General features: G+C 42.7%; 1 protein-coding gene across 1 annotated transcript in view; it reads right to left on the bottom strand.

The window, feature by feature from the left end:
- Nucleotides 1-26,129, bottom strand: part of CHST8 (carbohydrate sulfotransferase 8) — a 1,204,570-nt gene that overhangs the window by 738,484 nt on the left and 439,957 nt on the right. The gene's annotated exons all lie outside the window — the stretch shown is intronic.

The following is a 26,129-nucleotide window of genomic DNA, read 5'->3' as shown; positions in this document are numbered from 1 at the left end:
CAGCTGATTGTAGCCTATGTTGTTCTTGGAGGAGGGTTCTGGGAAGATTGCAGTAAACAGGGACAAGAAGGTTGGGTATTTAAAAGAATTTTGCCAGAATTGGTGTAGGGAATTCTCATTGATTGGCTAGTGCATCACCACCTCAGAATATTCCAGAAACTTGGGAAAAGACATCCAAAAGAAAAGAAGTTTCTAGTTGACTCCTGGCACAGAAGACAGAATAACTTCTGCTTGTGCACATTGACAACTCAACTGCTTTCCAGAAATCAAGTAGGTCTCCTCCTATTGCTTCTAGAGAAAAAAAAGGGAGAAGGGCTTACTGCACTGAAGATTGGGCAGCTCACAAATTTGGATTTGGCCCGAGGTGGCCCTAGCTGGAGAGAGGTACAGAAGCCTGCCAGGAGGACCCTGGGCTGCAGGAGGTATGAGTGACTTTCCCAGAATCCAGAAATATTGGGATTCTTGGATCAGGAATGAGGGGCAGAGGCAACTGCACCATACTAGGAGTTGTGAGTAAAGCTTCCTTAAGAAGCTAAAGAAAAACGGAAAGCATTGATGTACCAGCAAGGAAGATTGCTCATTCTGCTCATGACCTGCTGGCCTCTGTGATGCAGAATAATTTCCTGGTATGTGGTTATTTTTTAGACAAATGATATGAGTTTTTTCTTATAGGTTCTGAGCTTTTAATAGTTGTATCTCTTTCAATCAATTGTTATATGGTCTTTGATTGTACTCAATTTAAATTTGTATTCATACCATGTTATGTATGAATTTTATACTTGGCTTTACGGACCATTTGGGGATTGATTCCGGTTGTGCAGTTAAACTTTTCTTGTGTAATCCAACCTAGTGGAGTATCTTTTGGAACTTAATGGAAGTTTGTTGTACTGCTTTACAAACCTATGTATGGTGGCCGAAATAAAGTATTTAACAACTACTACTAATTTCCGGGTAGCTCATCTGCATTTGTATGTGGTGCAGGAGTGATCTCTGTCATTTTTTTAAGAAGGTACATAAACTAAATGTGAATTGACATACACATTGTTCCTCTATGCATCTTACAATCAGTTTGAACGGATGAATCCATATCTTCAGGCGCCTCTGTCTGATTTTAACCATTTTGGTGATTTGTAGTCATTTATTTTACTTTGGTTTTCAAAACATCTTTATTGTGTTGTGTGTTGGCTTTTTTGCTGTTTGGTACTTGAACAGAACACTTTTCTTTTTCAGATTGTCTGCTGCCAATCCAAATATTACACTCAAAGAACTCAAAAAAGGACACATATGAAACCATACATTTAGGATTCACCCTAAGCGCTTGATCACAAATTGTGCAGAATGGTATCTCCACAGGAGATACCAACATTCAAAATCTAGAGTTTTAACAGGTGTTGAAACACACCTGAATAAACCAAATGCTTTTCCATGCACATTTTCCTCCAGGGCCACAAAGTAGGGCATCAAATGTAATACTGGACCAAGTAATTCTCCAGTCACATATTTTTCCTTAATGCAGGCTCGGAAACTTGTGATTTCTAGGTAAACTGACTTGAATACTGTCCACAAACTGTAATTTCATCCCAGTATTCCCATGCCCTCTATACAGTGCAACTCTGACTCGTACCCCAGGTGCAAAATCAGAAAACATTATGGAAAAACTTTAAATTTAATGTGGAAATTTGTAAACTCAGATTCATACAAATCAGGATAGGCTCATTTTGTACACCTTTCCCTGTGAAACGGGGTCTATAGAATAACTTTAGGGTTAACAGTATGAATATGGGTTTGGAGGCTTTGAGTGCCTCAGTTGAAATGTGGCAGTACTCACTAACAATTTGAATTGCCAGCGCAAGCCTTGAATCCGGTCAGAAAACACAAGTATGAAAACCACTTCTATAATTAGATGAAAGGATGGGGTAGTCCACCAAGGAGAATGATTTTCAGGTGGAGACATAAAGAATGCAAATGGGCAATGCCCATTTTTGCCACACTTGCGGAATTAATCTTAAGGGAAATAGGAGTTCCCTTGGAAATCTATCAGTTGCTAAGAGTTCAATACTTAATCCTGTGTATTCCATTGCATCCCAAGAAGAGTTGAAAATCTTGCAATCATTAGAGGTAATACTTTAATACATAGATGCTGACGTTATAACAATCTTTTTGTGAATATGCCCCAATAGTCCTATTTTGTTGTAGGACTGCAGAATCAAAAATACTATAAAGCAGCATAGGGCAGATGCTGTGGTGCCTCGCCTGTATATGCCTCTCCTTTACCTCCGGAACACACAAGATATCCAGTGCCACTCAGTCTGCACTCCAGACAATCAAACAAAAGGTAACCAAGCCACTCACCTGTGTCTCTCAGGTCCTATATGCAGCTGCTGTACTCTGCCATGAAGGCCGTGGAGGGAGTAACAAAATGATCTCTCTGGAGCAACTGGGAAATAAACTCCTAAGGAAAATTCTGACCATACAAACGGGGACTACTAAAAGTAATCAAATGTTTCATAATTATATTTATGGGCAATATTTTATTAGTGTAATCATCTATGACCAATAGATCCTAAAATAGGCTCCTGTTTCTTCCATTTCCAAATCTTCTCCTGCATAGAAAAGGAATAGCAGCATCTGCTTGTTCCATTAGGGAAACCTCCTAAGGTTGCATTGGTGACTTCAAAGATTCCCAGGGAAAATAACCTTTTTCACTAAGGTTCTAGAACTCATTCGATTGCTGGATCACTAGTGTTAGAAATGGAATCTCTGGCTGGCTAGGGAACGTGCCTAAGCCAGGCAGAAACCACCAGTCTAGTCAGGGCAAGGGAGTTACACGCTGAAGATAACCCCTGCGCACCCCCTTTGTAGCTTGGCATGAGCAGTCAGTCTTATCCAGGAGGCAATGTGTAAAGGTGTTTGCACAACACACACACATAGCAGCAGCACACTAGGCACACCACAAAAGAAACTCCACACAAGGTTATATAAAAAATAGCCTTTGTATTATCCAAAACACATTAGAATCATAATCACACATATACACTGTGCCAACTGGAACTAGGCAATATTCACAGGGGGTTATATACTGGACAGGGCCAATCAAGCCACTGTCAGAACCTTTAATAAGCACCAGTAGCACATATAAAACACAACCAGTGACTACTGGTAAAATACTGTACTTAGCATTAGCACTTACAACATAAATGCATTAGGTCTGCATCACATTAGGCATAAAACACATTACGCATAAATCACAATGAGGAGGGCACCTTAGTGACACTCCCTAGGTGCATCATCACCTTCCTTTAGGGCCTTGCACCCTCCTGGTAGACACAGGTACCAAACCTGACCACAGGCCAACAGGCCTTTTACTGGGGTTCAAATGCCCTTTGTCCAAAATGTCAGAGCTCTTAGCAGTAGGGCCTTCCACTGGCTCTTTGGCTGCTTTTGCAACAAATCCACAGTGCGCAATGCGCTGGGGGCGTGGAATGCGTCTCACCCCTTCGTCGATAGCAAGAGAAGTGTCCCCGTTGTTGCGGCTGCCCTCCAACAGGCGGGTCAGCTGTGTGAAGCAACAGTCACTGGCAATACTGTGCCTCTTAGCGCCCACTCAGGGAATAACAATTGCATCCACATTGCAGCTGCCCGCGCTCTCATGGTGCAGCTGGGTTAGCAGAGAAAGCACTTGCTCTAACAATGCCTAGGGAGCCCTCTTTCAATGGGCTCCTCCTGGTGCACCCAGATGGCACCAACCATGTGCAATTCCAGCTACCCTCACTGGGGCTGTTCTCTTCAGAAATTGGCACCAACAGCATGCCTCATGGAGCCCCACTCACTGGGGCTCTTCTGTGGACTTCTTCCGGTCTCTGGGGGCAGGAGGCCTACACCGTCAGCATGTCTGATGGGTCCCCATTCACGGAGCGGAGTCTCAGTCGTCTGGGGTGCCTCACCAATGCGGGGTAGGCTCCCGCCTGGCTTCCTTGGCCCGGACATGCCTCTGCCATTTTTTCCTCACCTGCCTTCCTGGCAGCCCGCGGGGGACTCCCTCCCTCGTTGAGTTCACACGGAGCAAAGCCTTCGTCGACCCAGGGCTTCCTGTTGGGCTTCGCGTCACGTTTCTCCCGGTCCAGTCCACAACCAGGCACGATGCCCAACTTACGGCTGCCGATCGCAGTGGCGATCTCTCGCCAGCGATCTCTCAGCGGCAGTTCCCCAATGCGGGTGGGCTCCTGCTTCTCCATGCTTACAAGTGCCGGGTGGGCTCCTGCTTCCCAGGCATCAATGTGGGGGTATCCCCACATTGGGATTCCCTCTAAATAAGTTGCAGCTCAGAGCTGCAGAGCCACAGCACTCCCCACGTCCTGGGGGAGGAAGATATAGCCCACAAGGCGCTCAAGTCCCAAAGTCTCAGGGGCATAAGGCTGGGCCTAGGCAGGCCAGCTCACAGGGCCCTCAAGCAGGGAGGCAGTCCCTCATGGCAGTTCCTCCTGGGGCCCAGCATCAGCAAGTCCCCAAGCAGTGCAAAGAAGCACAACATGGGGTCACAGCCCCAGTACTTATACAGCATTTTCCTTTGTTCTGCCCTGGCAGAGGGCTCGGGAAACCAGTCCCAACTGGTTCTGGGGGTAGTGGAGCACTTTGTTTACAGGGCTCCTCTTCCCCGTTGTCAGGTGGTGGCTCGGTCATCAGACACACCCCAAGGGGGCGGAGCCATCATTCACCTAGGCAGGAACAGACCTATTCAGGGTTAGGGGACTACTCCTACTACTCCAAATACAGGGCTAGCTAGGGCCTACCTTAGGGGTGACTGACATGCAGTAAAAGGGGGGTCACAGACGTGGCACATACTTTAGGTGCAACATCACAGTGGCAGTAACACTGCGTGCACAGACCCTGCAAATGCAGAGGCCTGAGAAAGGTTTGAAAAGCTACTTTGGTGGGTGGCGCAATCAGCGCTGAGAGCCCACCAGTAGCATTTCATTTACTGGCCCTGGGTATCTGAGATACCACTTTACAAGGGACTGACAGGGAAATTAAATATACCAAACAGGTGTAGACCAATCTTACCATGTTTACCACAGAGAGCACACACACTTTACACTGGACAGCAGTGCTAAAGTTCCCAGAGTCCTAGAACCACCAACACCATGTCGAAAAAAAGCTAGGAGGAAGGCAGAAAGTTCAGGAATGACTGCAAAACGGTCAAGTTCAACAACTAGCATCTACCATCCATACTGATCCTCATTGATTAATTCTGAAACAGGATAGCATTTGGATGACTCAAACAACTCAAGCAGACACTTAAAAATGGCTTCTCAATACGGTAGGATGATAGCAGTTCCCTTTCACTCTTTGGAATTTTAATTGAATAAAAATTAACTGCTGATCTTCTCGGGGATCCTTTGATCTTCAGATCTTGTAGCAGCATTACATTTCACTGTCACGCCTCATATTAAAGACTATAACATGTACTTTTAGTAATATATTTTTGTTAAGCTAAAAAATGCTTCTATTTCAGGTGTCAATTCTGAGGGTTTATATAAATAAAAGATCAAAGAGTTTACATGGATGGAGTCTTGTTTCTTAGTTGCAATGCTGTCTGCATACACGTGATTAAACAGTCATTGCAAAAGTTAGAGTTCAAACACAATCTAACACACTTAGTATACTGAGAGCCATTTTATTTTCTCAGCATGTGGTCCAGGAGCATCTTAAGGCTCTTAGCGGAAATTTCTTTGTAAGGGACAGTGAGAAGACAAAGTAGTAAATATATGAATGTACAGCTGACCTTGGAGCCTATCCATAAGGGTTATTGTATCTTACTGTCCTTGTACACTTTCACCTTTGACCCAGGCCCATGCCTGAAATAAGAAAGACTAGCATTATTAACTGTCTCTGTAGTCAATTATGGTACAATAGGAAGCCATATTAGTCACAGACCTCACTTGATCTAGTATGTTGAAATGCAATACAGTAGGCCTGTACTGTATACATTCATATGACATACACAAATAGACTGCCTAGAGCTTGTGCGGATTCTCTTCAAAGATATTTAAGATATCTTTAAATATGTAGGATGCTGGGTATTGATGAATTGTGGCTCCATTGCTCCGATTGTTCCAATTCTCTTTGGTGGGGACTGGTATGTGTAACTCATGTTCACTGTCCTCCAAAGTCATGTTATATTCGCCTTTTTGTCTTTGATCAAATCATGATTTGTATGTATGGCAGGTAAAACGGTTACATCATTTTTTATTTGCAGGATGTTTCCTTTAAAGTAATAAACTTACATGTATTTGTAGATAAGTGTAGTAGTGAGGTAAGTAGTAAGAATGGTGTTAATGTTAAATGTAGACAAGGTGTACAGCAAAGCTAATAAACTGTGCCTGGAAAATATTGACCCGAGATAAAGGGCTTTCAGCTGATTAATTGCCCAAACTAAGGCAAAGATAGTTGAGTGTGCATATTATCCCTTTCGCCTGATTCTGATTAATTACATTGAAAGTTTTGCAAAGCATTCCCCCAAGTTAGTTTTGCTAGTTTAATATTTTTCGGAGAATTATTATTTTTGTTTAATTCTCTACCTTTGGACAGTCGGAAGAAATTGTTTGTGTCAAAAATAGTTTGTTTAAACATTATCAGTCCATCCCCACATATCAGACTGAATATTGTGCAAAAAGCAGAAATTTTGCTAAGCACCCTTTCTTTCCATGAAGTACAGAAATGAAGAGCTAGAAACTGATAACGAGAGATACAGGTGATATGTAAGGGAGAGAATATAGACAAGGTGTGAGAGAGCTGAGGACAGAACCACAGTGAGATAAATATGGATGCTATTGAAGTCCCCATTCAGCTGCGTTCAGGAGATTTTACTAAACTTAAAAGTACAAAGAGTGCACACGTTGACCAATATAACATGATTGTGCAGGGGTGATAAAACCGCTGAGTCGATTTTTGCATTGGAACTTAGACTCCCTTCCATTGGATGTTGTCAACAAATCATGATACAATTTGTGTATGCTGTTGACATATGCCCACACTTAATCAACTAAGGAGAAGTCCATAATACCATCAGGTAAACTACTTCTGGATTGTGCCATGTTTTGAATCTCAATACATGTTTTTCAGCTAGAACCCAATTGTTCTCGGTCAATATCATAGGCTCTCTATCTGCTGTGCATACAACAATGAGCTTATCCTATCAATGCCACATGTTGGTATTCCCTGCCAGGTGCAAACAAGTTAGATCAGTCCATATCACCTCAAGAGAGGAGACCAATATGAAGCATAACATTTCCCTTCTTGTATGTCTCTCTCCTGCCATCAAATGGGATTTCGCCAGTGTGCATGCCTCAGTATGAAATCACAATATTTCTCGTTAGCATCAACCAATTCTCCTGGTGCTGTAAGATCACGATGAACAGGATGCTCATACTGCCAAATGTATCTTCACACCCCCTGAAGTAGATGACCAGCTCAGCAGAACAACACTATAGCACACTAGCTGGGCAAAAATAATAATATTATGCCAAGCAGTTCCATTAGGCTTCGTATTCACTATGGTCATACTGTTCACACATTCTTATGTTTTGAAGTGTTTAGTCATATCTAACTACTAAAAGCATGCACATTATTCTAATTCTGGTATCTTCCATTTAGAATAACAAAGCATTCAGCATGGAGTATTCAATATGTCTTCTACCTGAATATTGATTTATGAATGTGTGTTTAGCCATATGATGCCCTAGAAATCAATAGCATACTTTATATCATATTTCCCATCTCATTCATCCGTTCATCTTTTTGGAACTAACCCTCTGCAGGCCATCTTGTGATGAAATCTCTATTCAAAAAAATGAGTGAACTCCTCCGGCAGAGTGGAATTTTTCACCCACCCTTAATTTTCACATGATCGTTGTACACATTAGGACACACTTAAGCAGGAGCTCACTGCATTCCATCAACAGGGAGTAGTGCTATAAAGAGTAAAGTGTTTGTTCTTAAAACAGCTGTGTTGAATACTTAGGCCATGTGATCTCTAGTTCAGGCATTATTCCCAAACCAGGGTTGGCCAATGCCATTTTGCAAGCCCCACCACTTGAGGACAAAAGTGGTCTTCAAGGTTTCCTGGGTTTGTCTGAGTTTTACTCCTGCTTCATTAAAGACTTTGCATCTGAGGTTAGACCGTTTTCGAATCTTTTGAGAAAAGATGTAGAATTGTGTTGGAGGGAAGAGTGTGTGACAGCTTTTGAGTGAAGTCTCAGTTGACAAGTGTTCAAACTCGCAAATCATTCGACCCCACACTCAAGTATGTCCTGATGGTCAACACTGCAACATAGGCCTTGGAGCGGTATTGTCCCAAAGACCAGGTAACGTGTAAAACACTATTGGTTTTGCCTCCAGGGTGCTTTGTGAGGAGGGTGTTTTGTGAGCCAGAATGTCAATATTGAGTTATTGAAAAAGAACTATAAGCATGCTGGTGGGCCATAGAGCAATTTCAAACCTACTTGTTTGGAACCCGGTTTCTGCTTCAGACAGATCACATTGCGTTCCTAATAATTCTTGGAGGGGGGGAGGGGGCAATGTTAAGAACAATACACCAAGAAATGCTAGATTTGCAGCCAGGCTGTTACAATTCCAGTTTGATGTTGAGCACAACCCCAGGAGAAAGAAATGGCAGGCCTGACTATCTTTCTCATTTTCCTATCAGAATAAATGGTCTTAGTACAGAATTCATTAACCTAGAGGATGAAAGCTGTACGGTAGCTTCAGTAGAATTGGGGAAGTTGTGTCCATTTTCTGAGTTGGACTGGAAGTCAGCCACATGCGATGTTCGTGGCTGAGTGTGGTTTCAAAATACATTGGGGAGGCTTGGCCTAATGAGAAAATGCTTCAGCATAATATACAACCATTCAATAAAGTACCTGAAGAGCTATCTCTGGAAGATGGGTTAGTTATGAGGTTAGATAAATTGGTTCCTCCCCTCACTCTCAGACCATTGATTTAGAATTGGGCACATGAAGGGCATTTAGGAGCTACTTTTACTAAGCATAGAGCACGGTCAGCCTTCTGGTGGCCACAAAAGGACAACAAAGTCAACATATTAGTCAAAGTGAAAACTACTAATCCCCATTAGTTTCCATTGAAAATCCGACCAGACCATTGTTAAAAGTCAGAATTGATTTGGAGGTAACATTTAGATCTCTACCTAATCATTCAAGATTTGGTTTTGTTCTCATTGATTATTACACTAAATGGCCTGAAGTAAGATTTATTGGAGAGCCGGATTCGAAAATAGTTTTCAGATTTGTAAAGGATATGTGCATGAGGAAAGGTTTCCCGGAGTGCCTAATTTCAGACAATGGGGCACAATATGTTTTCTATGAGGTTGAGAAGTTTCTTGTAGCAAGCAGTGTATAGCATCTCGGAAGCTCATATTATCAACCTCAGACAAATTAATTGAATTGAATTAGGTTCTTATATAGCGCAAACTGGCATCCTACGGGTATCCTGGCGCTCAGACTTGAATAATACCATCATAAAAGTAGACCAGAATAACGGCGGGAACAGGGCTAGAGATCGGTCCTAGGAAAGAGCCAAGTTTTCAGGCTCTTTCTAAACTCGGCCAGGGAGTTGGCTTGTCTGATGCTCTGAGGTAGCTCGTTCTATAAATGTGCGGCTGCCACACTGAAAGCCCTCCCCCTAAACCTGGAGCTCTTAAATCTGGCGATCTTCATCAGATTTGCACTGGAGGAACAAAGCTGCCTCTTGGGATTGTACCAGGTGAACTTCTCTTGCAATGGGACTGGACCTGAGTTGTGTACGGCTCTATAAACAATGCAGAGTGATTTGAAATGAAGCCTTTCCTTAATAGGCAGCGAATGAAGGTCTCTCAGAGCCGAGGTTGCCTATTTAACAACATCTTTGCCGCCATAGATTTGACTCTCTGCAACCCCTGAAAGATGTATTGCGGTGCTCCCAGGTACAGGGAGTTGAAGTAGTCCAGCCTACTCAGCACTATATTCCTCACTACAAGGGAGCGCAAGTCCTTAGGGAGTAGCGGAAGAATCTGTCGTAGCATGCGCATCAGAGAGAAGCACACGCTAATGGTTTTGTTGGCATGCGACTCCATTTGGAGGTTACCTTCTATCAGAACCCCCAGATTACGCACCATATTAACTGGTACCAGAGGCTCCTCCTCAGGAGTGGGCCTGAACTCCAGAGGTAGATGCTGGGACATTCTGGCAGTAGGGCAGTATACCACTTCTGTTTGCCCCCCATTTCAATTGTGATGAATTTCTCCTAAGCCATCAGCAGTCTGACACATACACTCCTGGAACGTATCCATGGATATCGCTCATTTCCCTGCCACGGAAAACACCAGTTGAGTGTCATCAGCGTAGTTGACCAGGTCAATGCCAATAGATTTAATAATGGGGAACAGGGGCTGATCGCAGAGCCCTGCTGTACCCCATTATGTACTGGAGACTTGCTGGAGGTGAACGGTGTCATGGTCACCACCTGTTGTCTTCCTGATAGGTAGGACTGTAGCCACTGTAGGGCCCGTCCTGTCACCCCTATCCTCTCCAGTCTTTCTACCAGTACTGTATGGCTCACCGTATCGAATGCGGCTGACATATCTAGTAATACTAGGATGTATCATTCCCATTGTCAGCTCGCATTCGTAAATTATCCAGTACGGTTGCCAGAGCAGTCTCGGTGCCATGACCTGGGCAAAACCCAAATTGGTTCCTGTCCAACAGATGGTTATCCTCCAGATAGCATGAGAGACTTTTGTTAACTGCTTTTTCCAAGATTTTAATTGGATATGGCAAAAGGGAGATGGGTCTAAAGTTCGCTGGTGTCTTAGGGTCCAATGAGTTTTTTTTTTAACAGGTGTCACTACTGCCTGCTTCCATACCACCGGGACCACTCCTTTTTCCAGGGATTGGTTGCAGATCTGTCGCAGCTAAGGAAAGGTTTCCTGACCAATAGTTTTCCAAATTTTATGTGGGAGGGGATCAAGAGGGGAGCCCGAGGACACACTGTGAACCAGGTTATGAAAAGAATCATCCGTGAAGACTTGAAAGTTATCCAAGGAAATATTCACCCGGGGTGCTTTGTCCGGCCTCAGGATAAAATTATCCTGGTCACTATTATTGTTAGGATGAAGATCTCCAACAATTTTAGCAATTTTGTCTTCAAAATGAGCAGCAATCTCATTGCAGAGTTTCTGCGATGCAGCTACCTTATTGCTCATACAAGTAGGAATGGAGAGGTCCTTAAAGATTTTGAAAAAAGCTTTGGTGCTATTAGGAGCTTGTAAGATAGAGTTGGCGTAAAAGTCTGATTTAGACTTTGCGATAGACTCCTTATATTTAGCCTGAACTAATTTCAATTCTTTCTTGTCTAGGTCTAAATAGTTCTTTCTCCATTTTCTCTCGGCTTTCTTGCATGACAAACACAGTGATTTCAGTTCCTCATTATACCAGGGGGCTGAAGCTTTCTTCCTATTTTTAAGACTTTTTACTGGGATTTTCGGGTCCAGAGTACTAGCTATATGGTTACAGAATATTTGGTAATTCTCCTCTACAGAGATGGAGGGGGTAGATTTAGATTCGTAAAATTCGGCTGAGTCTTGTTTTTTTTCCTAATTTAGCCCACTCTCTTCCCCTCCGGTAGGTCACAGGACAGTCATTATTATCCTCAAATCTGAATGTCTTGATGTTAAGGTGGACTAGATAGGGATCTGTCTAACTTTGTGGCAATATATCTATCAGTTCTGTCTCGGTCTGTGTGGCAAACAGCAGATCTAGGATATGCCCCCCCATGATGAGCAGGTTGTTGATCCAATTGTTGTGAGTTGAGGTTCGCACAGGTGTTCCTCAAGTCTCTCAAATGACTGCCCACACTTCTGTTATCCCACAAATTAAAACCTCCCAGTTTAATCATTCTAGAGAGGGTTAGGGTCTGGTTAGTAATGATGTCCAAAAGTGCTAGAAATTGTGTATCTTGTCCTGGGGGTCTATAACAGATCATTCCTTTAAGTAGGCTACCTTTGGCCTCCCGCAGTGAGAAACCCATGATTTCGATCCATTTGACATCATCTATCTTTAGCGGCACAAAATTCCATTTCTCCTTAAAAATCACCCAAACCCCTCCTTCCCTCCTCACAGACCTTGGTTTGTGAAAAACAATATACCCTTCAGGGCAAGCAAATCCAATTCCTACAGTGGAGTCCGCACTAGTCCATGTCTCAGTTAAGAAGAGGACATCCAGATCCATTTCCTCTATCATGAGGAATACCTTCAAATGATGTTTTACTAAAGATCTGCTGTTGATCAGCCCACAGTTCAAGGGCTTTTTATCACGGTCCACAGCAGATGGACAAGGATAATGTCTCCTACCTTCCCTCATGCCTACTTTAAGCAACTTTTCCCTTGAGTATGTTGTCCGGCCTTGTTCTCCATCGGAACAGGCATCGTGGCTGGCACTAAGTGCGTCCGGAGCGCGGTCGGGTGCAGATGGGCTTGCCGTCGGCGCGCCTGCTGCATGCTTGCATGGCCTGTCCTAAATAGGCAGGCAAGTGCAGTCAGCCAGACACTAGAGCGCGATCCAAAATGGCGCTCACTAAGGAACAACTAACGTCCAATCCCCACACCCAAGATGGAGCTAGTGCCGGATCAAGTAGCCTTGAGGAGACTTGAATTCCACGAAGCAGCGGGTGAGCTGAGAAATTTTAAGTGCGAGTAAGCGGACTTTTTAAAAGCAGTTCTATGTCACAGGGTAATGAAGTAAAATCAATGTATTTAATTCTAAAACATCAGTTCGCCGATTTCACAGATAACAATACACTGTCCCAGCTTCCCCACAAACAAATGGTCAGCCTGATATCATGTCAGTTAGAGTCTGGTTCCTTGGGCTTGTACCTATAATTTTTTGTTTAAGAAAAGAACCAATATACTATCCGGATTCCACACCAGCTTGAGACACGGTGCATGGAATGCTGGTGTGGAGTCAACATTCTGTTAGGGGCCGGTGGAACTGTTATCCTGCCTGAGATTACAGCGCTGGTGGTGGTGTTGTGCCCAGCTTCTCAGGTTGGTTTCTATGACAAATAAACAACTAAATACAAATTTGACCCCGAGTGTGTGTTCATTATCACAAAACAGCTGTGTATTTATTAGGTTTTACCTCAAAGCTGCCACATGGCAGCAGCACTGGGGTGAAGCCTGTTCAGGTTAAGACAGAAAAGGGCTGTCAGCACATCGCCAGGCATACCACAGAGATCATATGCTGTCTGAAAAGTGCATCTTTCCATTCGCAAAGCGAAGAGTCCCTGTGCAACAATACTTGCACTTTCTCTCTCTGCCCACGTAGATGCAGTGGCGGAGGGAAGTCAGTAGCTTTCTCAGTGCATCCATTGAGCCTCACTCCACCACCTCTCTAGGACACTTGATGTTGCTGATAGCCTCCAACCTCTCAAACAGGCTCCTTGGTGCTTCCCCTCTCCCTCATGCACTCATAAATGTTGACTTCTCAACTCCTCTCCTTGCCTCCCCTTTTGGTTTTCTGTTTTTGTTGTTGCAGTTACATATAGAGCAGACACGACACAAAGGTATTTGAGTGCTTTACATGAGCACCAATTACCGTTTACAAGGTCACATTCATTTTTAAGCACAGGGAGATTTAGTCATTCTAGAATCCCAGGATGTTGAGCCGACTCAAACCTGGTTCCCCAGTTCCAAAGTCGACAGCTCTGGTCATAATGCCACACCCTCTCGCCTTGCTTCTTATTCTTCAAGGTTGCCCGAGATGCCCCCCTTCCTGGGAATGTTGGTTGATCTGAAGTTGAATGAGCGAGAGGAGATACGAGGGAGACCTACCAGAGCAGCAGCTGAAACCAGGAAGAAAGATACGTTTTGAAAAGTGTATGGGAGTGTCCACTTGTGCATGTCTGTGTGCGTACCCTTATGAATTTGTCTGCGCAAAGGCATGTGCATGTCTGTGCATTCATGTGTGTGCCTGTCTGTTCGTAAGTGTCCATATGTCTGTGTGCACAAAGTACAAGCCTGTGGGTGTACATGTGACTCATAGTGTGGGTAAGGAGCAGGTGTTGTGCCTATTGCCTCACCCACAAATACAGGACCTGGCACCATGGTGGAATTTCTCGCAATTGGCTGGCCCTGGCCTAATGGTGCTATTCCCTAACAACATGCAGGCACAAGGGTAATACTGGTAATCTTTGACAACATGCTCACCATGGAACAATGGTGATTATTCTTGGTAAAATACTGAACCCTGGGACAATGGTGGCAATCCCTGGAACATGATGCCTGTGGCACAATGGAGGTCATCCCAGAGAACATTCTGGTCCGGACACAATGGTGGTAATCTTGGGCAACATTTTCCCACTCACAGAATACCAATCCCAGAGTCACAAATGGACATAAAAATAGAGCGTGTGTTTTATGTTATGTGTGTGTCTGTCTTGTCTTTGTCCTTTTTATTGCAGGGTTCACCATCACATTTTGAATGACAAAAACTGTCTAGTGATTACAACCCACACTATGTATATTTTTCTCAGGTGACTTCACTGTGAACGATATAAGGTGTAGAAGGCAATATTTATGTTCTCTTCCCTTTTTACTCAGGTTGTGCAAATAGCAGATACTTTGGATTTTTCGCTGTAGGTACATTGTAGCCTGCATTTCATTTTCACTTTTCTGTAAATATCAACCACATTTTTACATAGTGAAACGTGAGTAAGGTGGGGTTTTGTGCACCCAGTCCTGAAGGAGTTGATCTCTGAAACATGTTGACGCACAAATGAGGTGATGTACATAACGTAACATAGACACCTTGCATTTCACTTTTTTAACAGTACCACCCGGGGGCCCATAAAAATAAACTTTGAGTATACCCCACGAGCCATGCCCTTTTCAACTTTATCACTCACTTATAAACCCACCACTCACTTACATCCAACCCGCACACGCACCACACATAGTCATTGAAATAAGTGCTCCCTCATAGTCGTAGGTAGTAGCACGCCGCATCCCGTAGAGGGGTGCGAAGACCTCAATGATGAAGCATGATACCTAGGGTCCTTTTGGTGTGTGAGGGGTATTTAAAAAACAATATGTGCTCCCCACCATTGTAGGGAACACCTGACAGCTATTGGTGGATTCTTGTTGTTTATACATACATACAGACAACTTTAGCCTTTGGAAAGACCTCATGTTATAATTTCTTCAATAAAGTACAAGAACTAGTTCTACTGGCTTTCATGGTTTGCCATTGCTTAGATGGGTTGTCCATCAAGCCTATGGCATTTTTAGGCGCTTTACAAGCTCTCATTTGGGTTCTGTGGGAAATTGGGTTACTGGTTGAGTGTTGATTAAAACAGCAACCACAATCTTGGTCAGGGTGAAACACAAGCAAATCCCAAATTAAACTGTACTTAACCATCTTGTTGCTTTGCACAAATCAGTGTGGCTTAACTTAGAGGGAATGTATGAAGTATTTATGCAGGACTCCAAACACTAATAAGGCAAAAACACAACACTAGAATATTATTACATTTTCTAAGTAGTCCCAGTTCATGGTATCGCAAACCCCCAGGGCTCTCAGGACTATAGGTTAAGAACTACTGAGCTAACAGACTAAAACTCAACAGCTCCAATTCAGAAATCCTGGTTCTATGGCTTTGCTGACTGCTTAAGTAAGTAGACACCATCGACCTCACGCCAACGTTTCACTGAGAAAACATGCAGATCGAGCAAAACTAATGCTTCAAACTAAGCCCCATCTGGGACCCAGACATCAGCCTTTGCCCCCTGATGTTGCATTCCAGCAACAAAAAATTGTTAAAAATTAAAACCACTGAAAAAGTATCCTCTGTATTTGTAGCTCTAGTAAGCTCTCACTTCGGCTACTGCCAATCCCAACACATTTTCTTATCTTCGTATCAAGTTAACAGACTAACAAAGCACTAGTAGTATATCTAATCAATTACCCTAGCAAAATCTAAGGTAAACGTGTGAAAACAAACAAACAAATACCTAGCATAGCAGTATTATCCATTGGTTGGCTGTACAGAGCATGGTAAAAGGTCTCTGCTTCACGTTTTAACAGTTTGATAGCTCGGCACTAAGATATCTACAGAATATAATTAACAAATGCACCTCTGTCAGGTCAGCCCCCCTCCCCACACACACACACACTTAGATTAGCTCAACCTTCTCAAGGTCCCTAAAACTAACTGCAAGACACGATATTTTCCAACTGACTCTCACATGTGGAACAACCTGTACCACAACACAACTCAAATTGCCCGTTTGAATTCAGAAAGCAAATGAAAACCAACCTTTTCTACACCTGATTCCGCGCCATTCGTTTCTCCTCTCACTTTTTCACTAGTGCCTAGAAGGAATTAATGTATGCAGTTCGCACTACACAGGTAGCCCACAAGCCTCGCTTTGTATTCTTTTAAACATAGGCTCCCTGTGAATGGTAGCTGTAGAAAACACCCCAAAGCATTTACTTTAATCTCCCCCTCAGTGTAAGCAGATGCTTGTCAGCTTACTACTTGTGATGCTCCTTTGCCCACGTTCCTCAGTCACAAATTCAGCGCAAACTTGGTAGAGTTGAACGAAACAAGGGCGTGAATTGCAGTTTAATGTATAGATGACGCTTTCAGCGGCACTTATAAGTTGGGACTCATTGGGATAATTTTTCTGTTAATGGTAAGCAAGAAATGCTTCCAGCTAACATCTTTGAAAAACAGGAGTCTTCCAAAATGTAATTGACATGTAGGAGAGGAAAACTGAAAAATGAACCATTCAAAATCGTAATACTTTTTTTGAAACATTTTCCAAGTAAGACTTCAAAGTCAAACATCCCTCTGACACGCGCTTTATCCCCCCACACCCCGAAAACGAAATACTTTTTAAAAGAAGAGCAGCCAGATTCATCAAGCGAAATGCGCTCGCAAAAGGGCCAGATTCTGAGAATCTGGCCCTTTGCGAGTGCAATATTTGCATTTGGGATTCATCATCACAAATGCAAAAATCGCTAATAAAGAATCCGCAAATTTGCGAGGATTAGCATTTAAGGAATCTCTATTAGAGATTCCTTAAATGCTAATTATGAAACATTTCAAAATTGTGAATTCGCAATTTAAGACCGCTATTTACCCACAAAGTCAAACCTCATGGTAAATAGCGAAAACTTAGAAAAATGCATTTAAATGCTTTTTTTTAAGTTGCATGTTACACACACACGTCCTTTGGACATGTGTGTGCGCAACATCAGTCTACATTTTCATTTCAGGGGAGCTACAGGGTGTCCTTTGGACACCCCTGGCACCCTTGAAATCGCATCCTTATATGCGATTAGCAATTTGCTAATCGCAAATAAGGAAGCTGTAGGAATCGCAATTTATTTTGCGATTGCTACATGAATCCCGTTTTGCAAGTCCTTAATAGCGATTCCTTAATAATCGCTATTAAGGACTCGCAAAATGGGACAATGATGAATCTGGCTGTAGGTGTCTATACATCGCGCATAAATTGTTGCAGTGTGAAAGTCTATGAGAAATGTCTCCGAACATGCCTTACCCCTTGCACAAAATAATTTCTTTACCATCCCTCACTCCCAAATGACAAATACATTTTCCTACATGTTTCGGATATCATGTTAAATACGGCAAACATTTTTTTTATAAACTTGTCTGGCTCGAAGGTACACTCTCTAACAAATATGGCCATAACTCATAACCTTCAAAACTTTTTTAAAATCCCGAAATATATATATATATATATATATATATATATATATATATATATATATACGGCAAAACAAGCTAAGCAAGACAAGTTATATCGCCAGGAAGAGAGGCATTTTATATAATAGGCAGAAAGCAATGTTCTGTGTTCTTTATTTTTCTTTCAATGAGCAATGTACGTCAAACAAAAAATGGATTCTGGGCACCGGAGCCAAAATGTGTCAAGGATTTTGGAGGGCATCCAAGAATTTTGTAAAAAATATTGTTTATTCTTTCATTTTATTATTTCGTATTATCGTATCCAGTAGGCAATTGGCCCCGTGTCGGTGTCGTTTGCCACACCTTAGACAAATCCTAGTTCTTTTGCCAAACAAACTGTGTTGGTATTTTTGATACAATAGTTACAATGTTACCCGCGAAACTAAAGTTCCATAATGCAGTTTGTTGTGTAATTTATCCCTCACTGTTTAGTTCGTTTATAAATTATGTGGGAGCATACTTAGCTGGTCTAAACCTGTGCGCTCCAGAAATCAGAGGAGAAAAGGTGCAATTGCTCCTGATCGCCAAACATCCAGTAATCCCTTCCTTAACAAATCGCAATGACTAGCCTATTGGGTGGCTTTGAGATCTACAGTGGACTTAACAGCTTGATCACTAACATCTCAAAGACCAAATTCATGATTATAAATCCAAAATGGCACTTGAAATTTTTTTTTTCTTTTGCGGAGTTTTATATAGCGTGAACTTGCCCCGAAGGTATTGGGTATCAGAGTGTTTTACACATTCATTTTTGTTAGGCACAGGGAGCTTAAGTGATTTGCTCAGAATGCTTGCCCTTGCCCAGAATCATGTGCGCCCTTGCCGAGATTCGAACACGGTCCTCCGGATTAGAGGGTGACCGACCAAGCCTTTAGACCAACTCCTCTCCCCATTACTAAGTGTTGGAATGGATATGTTATTTGGACTATTTTGCCATCAGACTAGATTGCAAGCTATCATGGCCCCACCACAGGCAAAAAGCTCACTAATCCAGAATGGAGGCGCGGTTTTAGGCTGCAAGGAAAAAAGTGGCTCCTGCATGATAAGAGCGATCACCCAAATATATAGTATGAAAGCAGTTACAGCGGATGCCTATGGACCAGAAGTGTATTTTTGTGATAACAGACGAGCAATACAAAGTATTGAGAATCACTTCCTAAGAACCCGCCTGCGATGGCACATGGGTTCACCTCCAACCCCACTAACACTCAAACTGGGCTCAAGCTACATATCATTAAAATGGCATTGAGCCCTGTTTTTTATTCTGGTTCAGGCTGCACAAGAACACCTAAGCAAGTGTATATGTGAGTTCACTATGCAAGGTCATGTCCATGAACAGAATTAAGAAGTGCTGGTGGTTGGAGTATTTAGAGAGCACATTAAAAAGGATTGGGGGTAGGGAGCTTTACAATAATCACAAATGAATAAACAAATTAACAAAGATAAGGATAGATACCGGCAATATAGATAGAGATGGACATCACTGTGTAGCGGTAAGGAGAGGTACCTATCATCTGGATGCTAATTAAAGAAGCTGTAATGGTTTTATCAAAATGTTCTGGCGGATCTCACTGCAAATTCCTCACCTACAGAATATTGCCAGACTCTAGACTGGATCAATAGAATTCATCAGCAATGCCACACCTCCATGCCGGCAGGTGGTACTGTGTGGTTCCCCAGTGACTGCATACCAGTCCAGAGGTGACGGAGCGGAGCGCCTACCCTGAATGATTGTCCGTTTCTTTTATCTTTCTATTCCCGGACTCCCAGGCATGTTTCCCAAGGTAAATAACTTGTTCTTCTGATGGTACTTTTAACCAAAGATTCCTCACCTTTGGAATAGATGCCAGAGCAGTACCTCTCAGAGGTGGAGAGTCTGTTGAGTTGACTCAGACCAAAAAGTCCTGCAGAACTAAGTAGGCGAAGTGACCTTCCCAACTGATCTATCAGGGCAGCAGGGAATTGTAAACCTACACACCGATATCCATGTCACAGCCTAGAAGATGTCTGGAACAGGTACCCTCCCTTGTAGAAAAGAGGGTTACTGGTTGAGGAGAGGGAACCCTTCTCTAGCAGCAACTACAATTATTGTTAGGGTGAAACACAAGCAAGCCCCAAATTAACCTTTACATAACCCTCTGATAATTTAGCACAAAGTAGTCAGGCTCAATTTAGAGGCAACGTGTAAAGTATTTAAGCCACACTTCAAAGTGTCAAAGTGAAACCAAAACAAAAAAAAATTCCCACACCAATTTAGAAAAATAGAGTAAAATGTATTAAACTATTTGAGACCAAAATAGCAAACATCCAATCAATAGAACTAGAGATGCGCAATTATAAAGACTTCAGGTGAGTAAAGAACCTAAAAGCACAAAGTGCCACTCGCAGTTATCTGGTCTGTGAGACCGGGTAAAAGTCACAAGTGCATACTGACCAAAATGGAGAGAGGTCCGGATACAAGCACTAGCTTAGTCCTGCTTCAAGAATTACCTTAAAAAAGTGCAGTGCAGAGAGGTCCATTTATGGTGGAGGAGGCTGCGAGGAGCAGGGAGAGTGTCGCGGATGGCTGGCGCTGTAGCATGACAAGCAGGGCAGGTATTATGGATGGTCGTCACTGTAGCATAAAGTCTGTAATTCTTGCAGATTCGTGTTGGAGGTCATAGCGAGCTGTTGATGCTGTAGGGTTAAGCGCAAATCTGGTGTTGCTGCGCATTGCTGGCAGTCGCTGTGGTTTGAAGAGTCTGGTTCACCTGAACTTCGGGTTGGAGGGCAGCAAGAGCTGGACACAATTGGGCCTGTTTGAGGTTGCGAAGAGCCCAAAATGTCAGGATTTCTACTTTACTTGAGGAGAGGGCTTAACCGATGACAAACCAAGGGTTCAGAAGGTTCCGAGAGGCACTTCTTGCTGGCCAGAAACTTACTCCAACAGAGATCAACAGGGCTCGGACTGGTGAAGTTGAGGGTCCAGGCAGCAGGTCAGTTGCATGGAGCCTCTAGAGCTTGTTATGTCCCTGTAGTTCATAACAGGAGGTCAGCCACCTGACCCTTGCAGTCACTTCAGCCCAGGATGAAGGGTGCAGCTCTAGTCTTACTTCCCAGCCAGCAGGGCAGCAGAGTAGCAGAGTAACAGGGCAGCGGCTTAGCAGTCCTTCTGGCATCTGAATAGCACAACAGTCCTTCTGTAGTATCCACAGATCCAGGAAAATGCTGAAGTGTTAAGTCTGAGAGTCCATCATTCACACTTGGTGCCTCCTTTGAAATTGGAACATTTCCTAGATAATTCCCTTTGAAGAACTTAAAAAGTTTCCTGCCTTCCCTTCCCTGGCTCCATGCTGGCTGCTTAAACAATGAAATGTTGATAAGTACTTTCTGTGCATGCAGGGCACAGCCTATTCCGTTGCAAGTGGGGCTATGCCCAGCTCTGCCTCCGCATCCTGCTACTTGATGGCCCATCCAAGCTCATTCACTCCCTCTATCGTGTCGCTCTCTGAGAGGAATAAACAAAGTCCAACTTCCAACTACACCCAGCCATCTGACCCAGATACAGGTTGTTGGTACCAAATAGGTTGGGCAGGAAAAAGCCACATTGCTAAAAGTGGCGTTTTCAAAATTGAAACTTAAAATCCAACTTTACCATTAAAGAGGATTTTTAATTGCAAATGTTCAGACATCAAAAATGAAATGTTTACCTCTTCGAAAATAAAGAGTTAGCACTTCATCATCATCATCAAATACCTTTATTATGCATTTAAGTAAAATGCATAAAAGTACATATGACAATTAATGTAATAAGGCAACCCAATATTATCCTTGCAGTAGTGGGAAAAAAAAAATCGGTGTTTTTTTACTACCAGGCCATGTAAAACATAAAAGTACATGTCTACGTTCTTAAATACACTGCACCCTGTCCTCTGGGCAATATAGGGCCTTATATGTATTCAAAAGGAAGGTTCACGTCTGGCAAAAGTTTGATTTCACCAGGTCGAGGTGGCAGTGCACCCAGAGGCTACAATGGCAGACATGAGAAATGTTTCAAGGACTACTTACGTGGGTGGCACAATCAGTGGTGCAGGCCCACTTGTAGCATTTAATTTACAGATCCTGGGTACATTTAGCACCACTTTACTAGGGACTTATATGTAAATTAAATGTGCCAATTGGGTGCACGCCAATGTTACCATGTGTAAGGGAAATAGCTCAAGACCTTTAGAACTGGTTAACAGTGGTAAAGTGTGCAGGGTCCTAAAAGCCAATAAAAATAGATTCAGAAAACAGGTGGGTGCAGGCAAAAGGTTTGGGGATGGCCCTGTAGAAAGGGCCGAGTCCAACACGGCTGCAGTCAAAACATTTACAGCAGTCATGTTGATGATGGAAAAGGCCTGCATGCAAGCCTTCAGGAGACTGCTTCTTGGTCTGTATGTAGTAGACTGTGATACAGAGGACTACTCGCTTTGACATGGTTCTCATTTATGCCACCTTGCGTTTCTTTGTACCAGAAATGCCACATAAAGCTGATCAGCCACAAAGCCACTGTAAAAACTCAGCGCCATCTAAAGGTCATGGTAGTGGAGTCACTTCTTCATCTTTCAAAGGGTGCGGTGAAAAGAAAAACACTAGCAGAGTGATCAGCTGACCTGTTTAGACTATATCTGCACTGACTGGTTGGTTTTCGAGACGGTGGAGATGTTATTTTGATGTAGACAGTGGCAATTTGCACTGTACTATTGCCCATTGCTCGTCTATGCTCTTATTAGAATTCCCCTCATTAACAGTGACTTTCAGCAAGGCCCTGGTGCACCACTTATTTTTTTCTCAATAGTGACACCTTGCACTGGTGGGTCACCTGTGCACTCCTAGCTTGCCATCTCTACTCCTATCAGCCTCTGATCAACACTCCTGTCTGAAGATTCCTTTGGAAGATTACTCATTTCAAATAGGGTTTCAGTCATATGCTACCCACTAGCACACTTAAAGCATAACACCAACATATTCTATTCCATTAAGACCAGCTGAGTGAGAATAATTCTTCTACTTGGTGAGGCCCGTTCTTGGCAACTTTGGGAGCACTCTCCCTACAATCATACAATCTTATGTATTTACGAGATGTGTAAATTAACCCACACCTGGGTATTTTTCAGACAAACCCTACATATTTAACTGGATCATCCAAAGGAGACTAGAACCCCTCTATATATTTCCAGGTACCCAGTCTAGTCTGGCTCCAATCCCCTCCTTTTTGTATATAATTTGCAATTATTTTGATAAATTCTTTCACATAAGTGTCGCTCATCCTGTATGTCCTGATACTGGTTAGTCTCTAAAGCGGTTATAATTCAGAAAATACGACACATAAGCTCTAGATAAAAATTACCTACACCATTCTCTAATTGAAGAACAAATTCAGCTGTGTATCTTTCTGGATAAAAACACTATCAATATGTGCACCACGTTCTTCCTTTGGGCTGTGTAATTATGGAGGTCATTAATCACTCTCTTTTCTCCTCTCTTACTATTTGACACCAAAGATTTGACAAAAAATTGGTGTTTTTTCGGATACATTTCATTAACCGACTGCTACTGAATCACACAGGCCAGACAAATATTTATTTTAAACCTACATTTTGCTGTTGCAATTACAGTTTGCACTGATTTATTCATATAAATGTAGCTTAATCTTCTGCTTATTAATTGAGTACTTGGCAGATCTTTGGTCTTGCACATATAGAAGAATCAAAATCCCTAGCCATCATGTCAAACACAAATATTGCATAGAAGTATATTAGATCGTGCTTACAGATTGCTTGAACTATTGAAATAGGTGGGAAACTGTTATTGCTGCATAAAGTCATGGACTTTATTTTCCTATTCAATATGCGTTCTGAAGTCAGAATTAAGCCCGGGCAGTGAACTCTGCTCCTTTCGAAGAGTTTGCGGAGTTTTCCACAGTCCGCAGAGCATGCGGAATTTGGAAAAAATCCATTCCAAGTTCTTTTCCGCGCTCGCGCTCCCTAACGTCAAGTTGGTGAGCGCAAGTGAGGAAAATCTACCTCCCGGCGAGTATTTTCCTTGCTCATTTGGTTTGAATTTCCAGCGCAGGTCAAAAACCAGTGCTCAAAATAAACGCGAACAGGCATGACCAAGCACACTCAGATGCTTGCGGAACTCCGTGTAGTGCAGCAGAGTTTTTTGGTCACTTCACAGAGTTCTGCATAGCCGAACTCCGCGAATCACGCAGAACTCTGTGAACTCCACCCAGGCTTAGTCAGAGCATGTCTGTGGTACGTAAATTGCATTACCGGTTGCTAGTAATAACTTAATCCAAGCAAGCAGTAACATGACAATGCCACCTACTATTGCCACTTTATCGGAGGGCTCACCTTATCCCTACTGCCACAATCTCACCTGTTTGAGGAGGGAACCGTCTCAGCTTCCAAACAAAAAACCTCAAAACCAGAAGGCAGGCCATGGAGGTGTTAGAATTAGAATATTAGAATGGCCTCCTCTTCCTAACTGCCAATCTGGCCTGCATGACCCACCCAGTCTCCTGCCTCTCGGAATCTACAAAGCCCATGAAGACTGGCAGGTTGGGCTGCTGCAGCCTGGAAATGCACAGTGGGTGGTACCCCGGGAAGCCTGTTCCTCAGAACCAGCTTTAGTCCTGGAGGCAGCCGGTGCGACGGTGTTTGCTGGCGCCCCAAATGGCCTTCTTCTCCTTGGATTCCCTCACTGCCATCCTCCAACGGTGCCCTTCATCTCTTCATAGCCCACCTCACATGTATTTATTTATTTTATAGAACCCCTCATCTCATAGTAGGGTGACAGATCACTTTACATTACACACACATTCGGAAACAGTTAATCAAATAAGTGTGTAAATTAATGCATGTTTCTTGGAGTGTCACAAACAGCCATCGCAAAGGTCTTGTCAGCCTGTCTTAAACTACTTACTTTAAACACTGCTTAAACTAATGACTTACATATTCACAGTGCTATCTGTCACAGGCCGCCCTCAGAACAAAATACACGTCATTATTCCGCAGTGCACCAACCGGGAGTCAAATCGGTGACCATCCGGCTATACACTTGGACATCTGAAGTGATTGCATTAACCAACTTAGCTTTCCTAGAAGAGCAATACATTACCCACAGATACGTTTAAATTGCATTGATTTTTTATTTAAGGTGTGTACATTATATGTTATTTGCAATTATCTGTAGATAACAAACCAACAAAAGAGTTACAGAATATTTTGTTCTTTTTAGCAACATTTTGAAACTTGTTGCCACACCCACTAACTCCACCCCCATTGGTCTAAAAATCACAGTTTACATACTTTTTTATGCACTTGGACCAACCACTGATCACAAGTTAGTCAACTGCTCAGATACAATGCAAGCTGTAACGAAATGAGACTTTTTTTAAATCTACGCAGCATATTCCAGCGAGCCGCAGAGATATGTTGCACTGATAAAGCAAGACGGGCCCAAAGCCTCACACTCTCCTCCCTGGCACTTCTGTAGGAAGCTGAGGGGTATACAAAATGGTGGCCGGCACTCTGTGATCTTGGTGACTGGTGTGGTGGATCTGCTCATGCTGCCATAGAGCTCACGCTGCCCCTACTTCCACCCCAAATGACACCCAAGTAAGTCTGTGAAAAACAGTGGAAGAGGTTATTGCTTTCCAACAAGCCTGAGGTCCTAGGAGTTAAACAAAAAACTAAAAGATGAATGAACTGCTCTCAAGGGCCAACAATCAGGCGAAGGATGATGTTATGTTATGTTATATGTTATGTTATATGTTATATGTGTTATGTTATATGTTATATGTTATATGTTATATGTTATATGTTATATGTTATATGTTATATGTTATATGTTATATGTTATATGTTATATGTTATATGTTATATGTTATATGTTATGTTATATGTTATGTTATATGTTATGTTATATGTTATGTTATATGTTATGTTATATGTTATGTTATTAGCATTTGTAACATGCTTGGCTTCTCAAGAGTGTCCCGGCGCAGTTTGTATTGTGTTTTGTTGTTAAACGAGAAACCTAAACTACCAGTCCCAGAATAGAATTCAAAAGTAGGAGTCTTACTTATGACCTGGTATCTGTGGGTTTACTGCCATAGTGGAAAGCGAAATGCCCACTTATTATATACAATAATTTCCAACGAACTGTACATTACAATGGATATCACAAGTCACTTCGACGTTCTGTGACTTTGTAAAGGCACTCACAGACTGCAGCCTCTCTACGGTCCCAGAACACATTGGAGGCTTGTAATACCCTTATT

The sequence above is a fragment of the Lissotriton vulgaris genome, chromosome 12 (assembly GCF_964263255.1).
Source record: "Lissotriton vulgaris chromosome 12, aLisVul1.2, whole genome shotgun sequence".
Taxonomy (NCBI): Eukaryota; Metazoa; Chordata; class Amphibia; order Caudata; family Salamandridae; genus Lissotriton; species Lissotriton vulgaris.
Note: the sequence above shows the minus strand (reverse complement) of the source record. Positions and strands in the feature narration are given on the sequence as shown.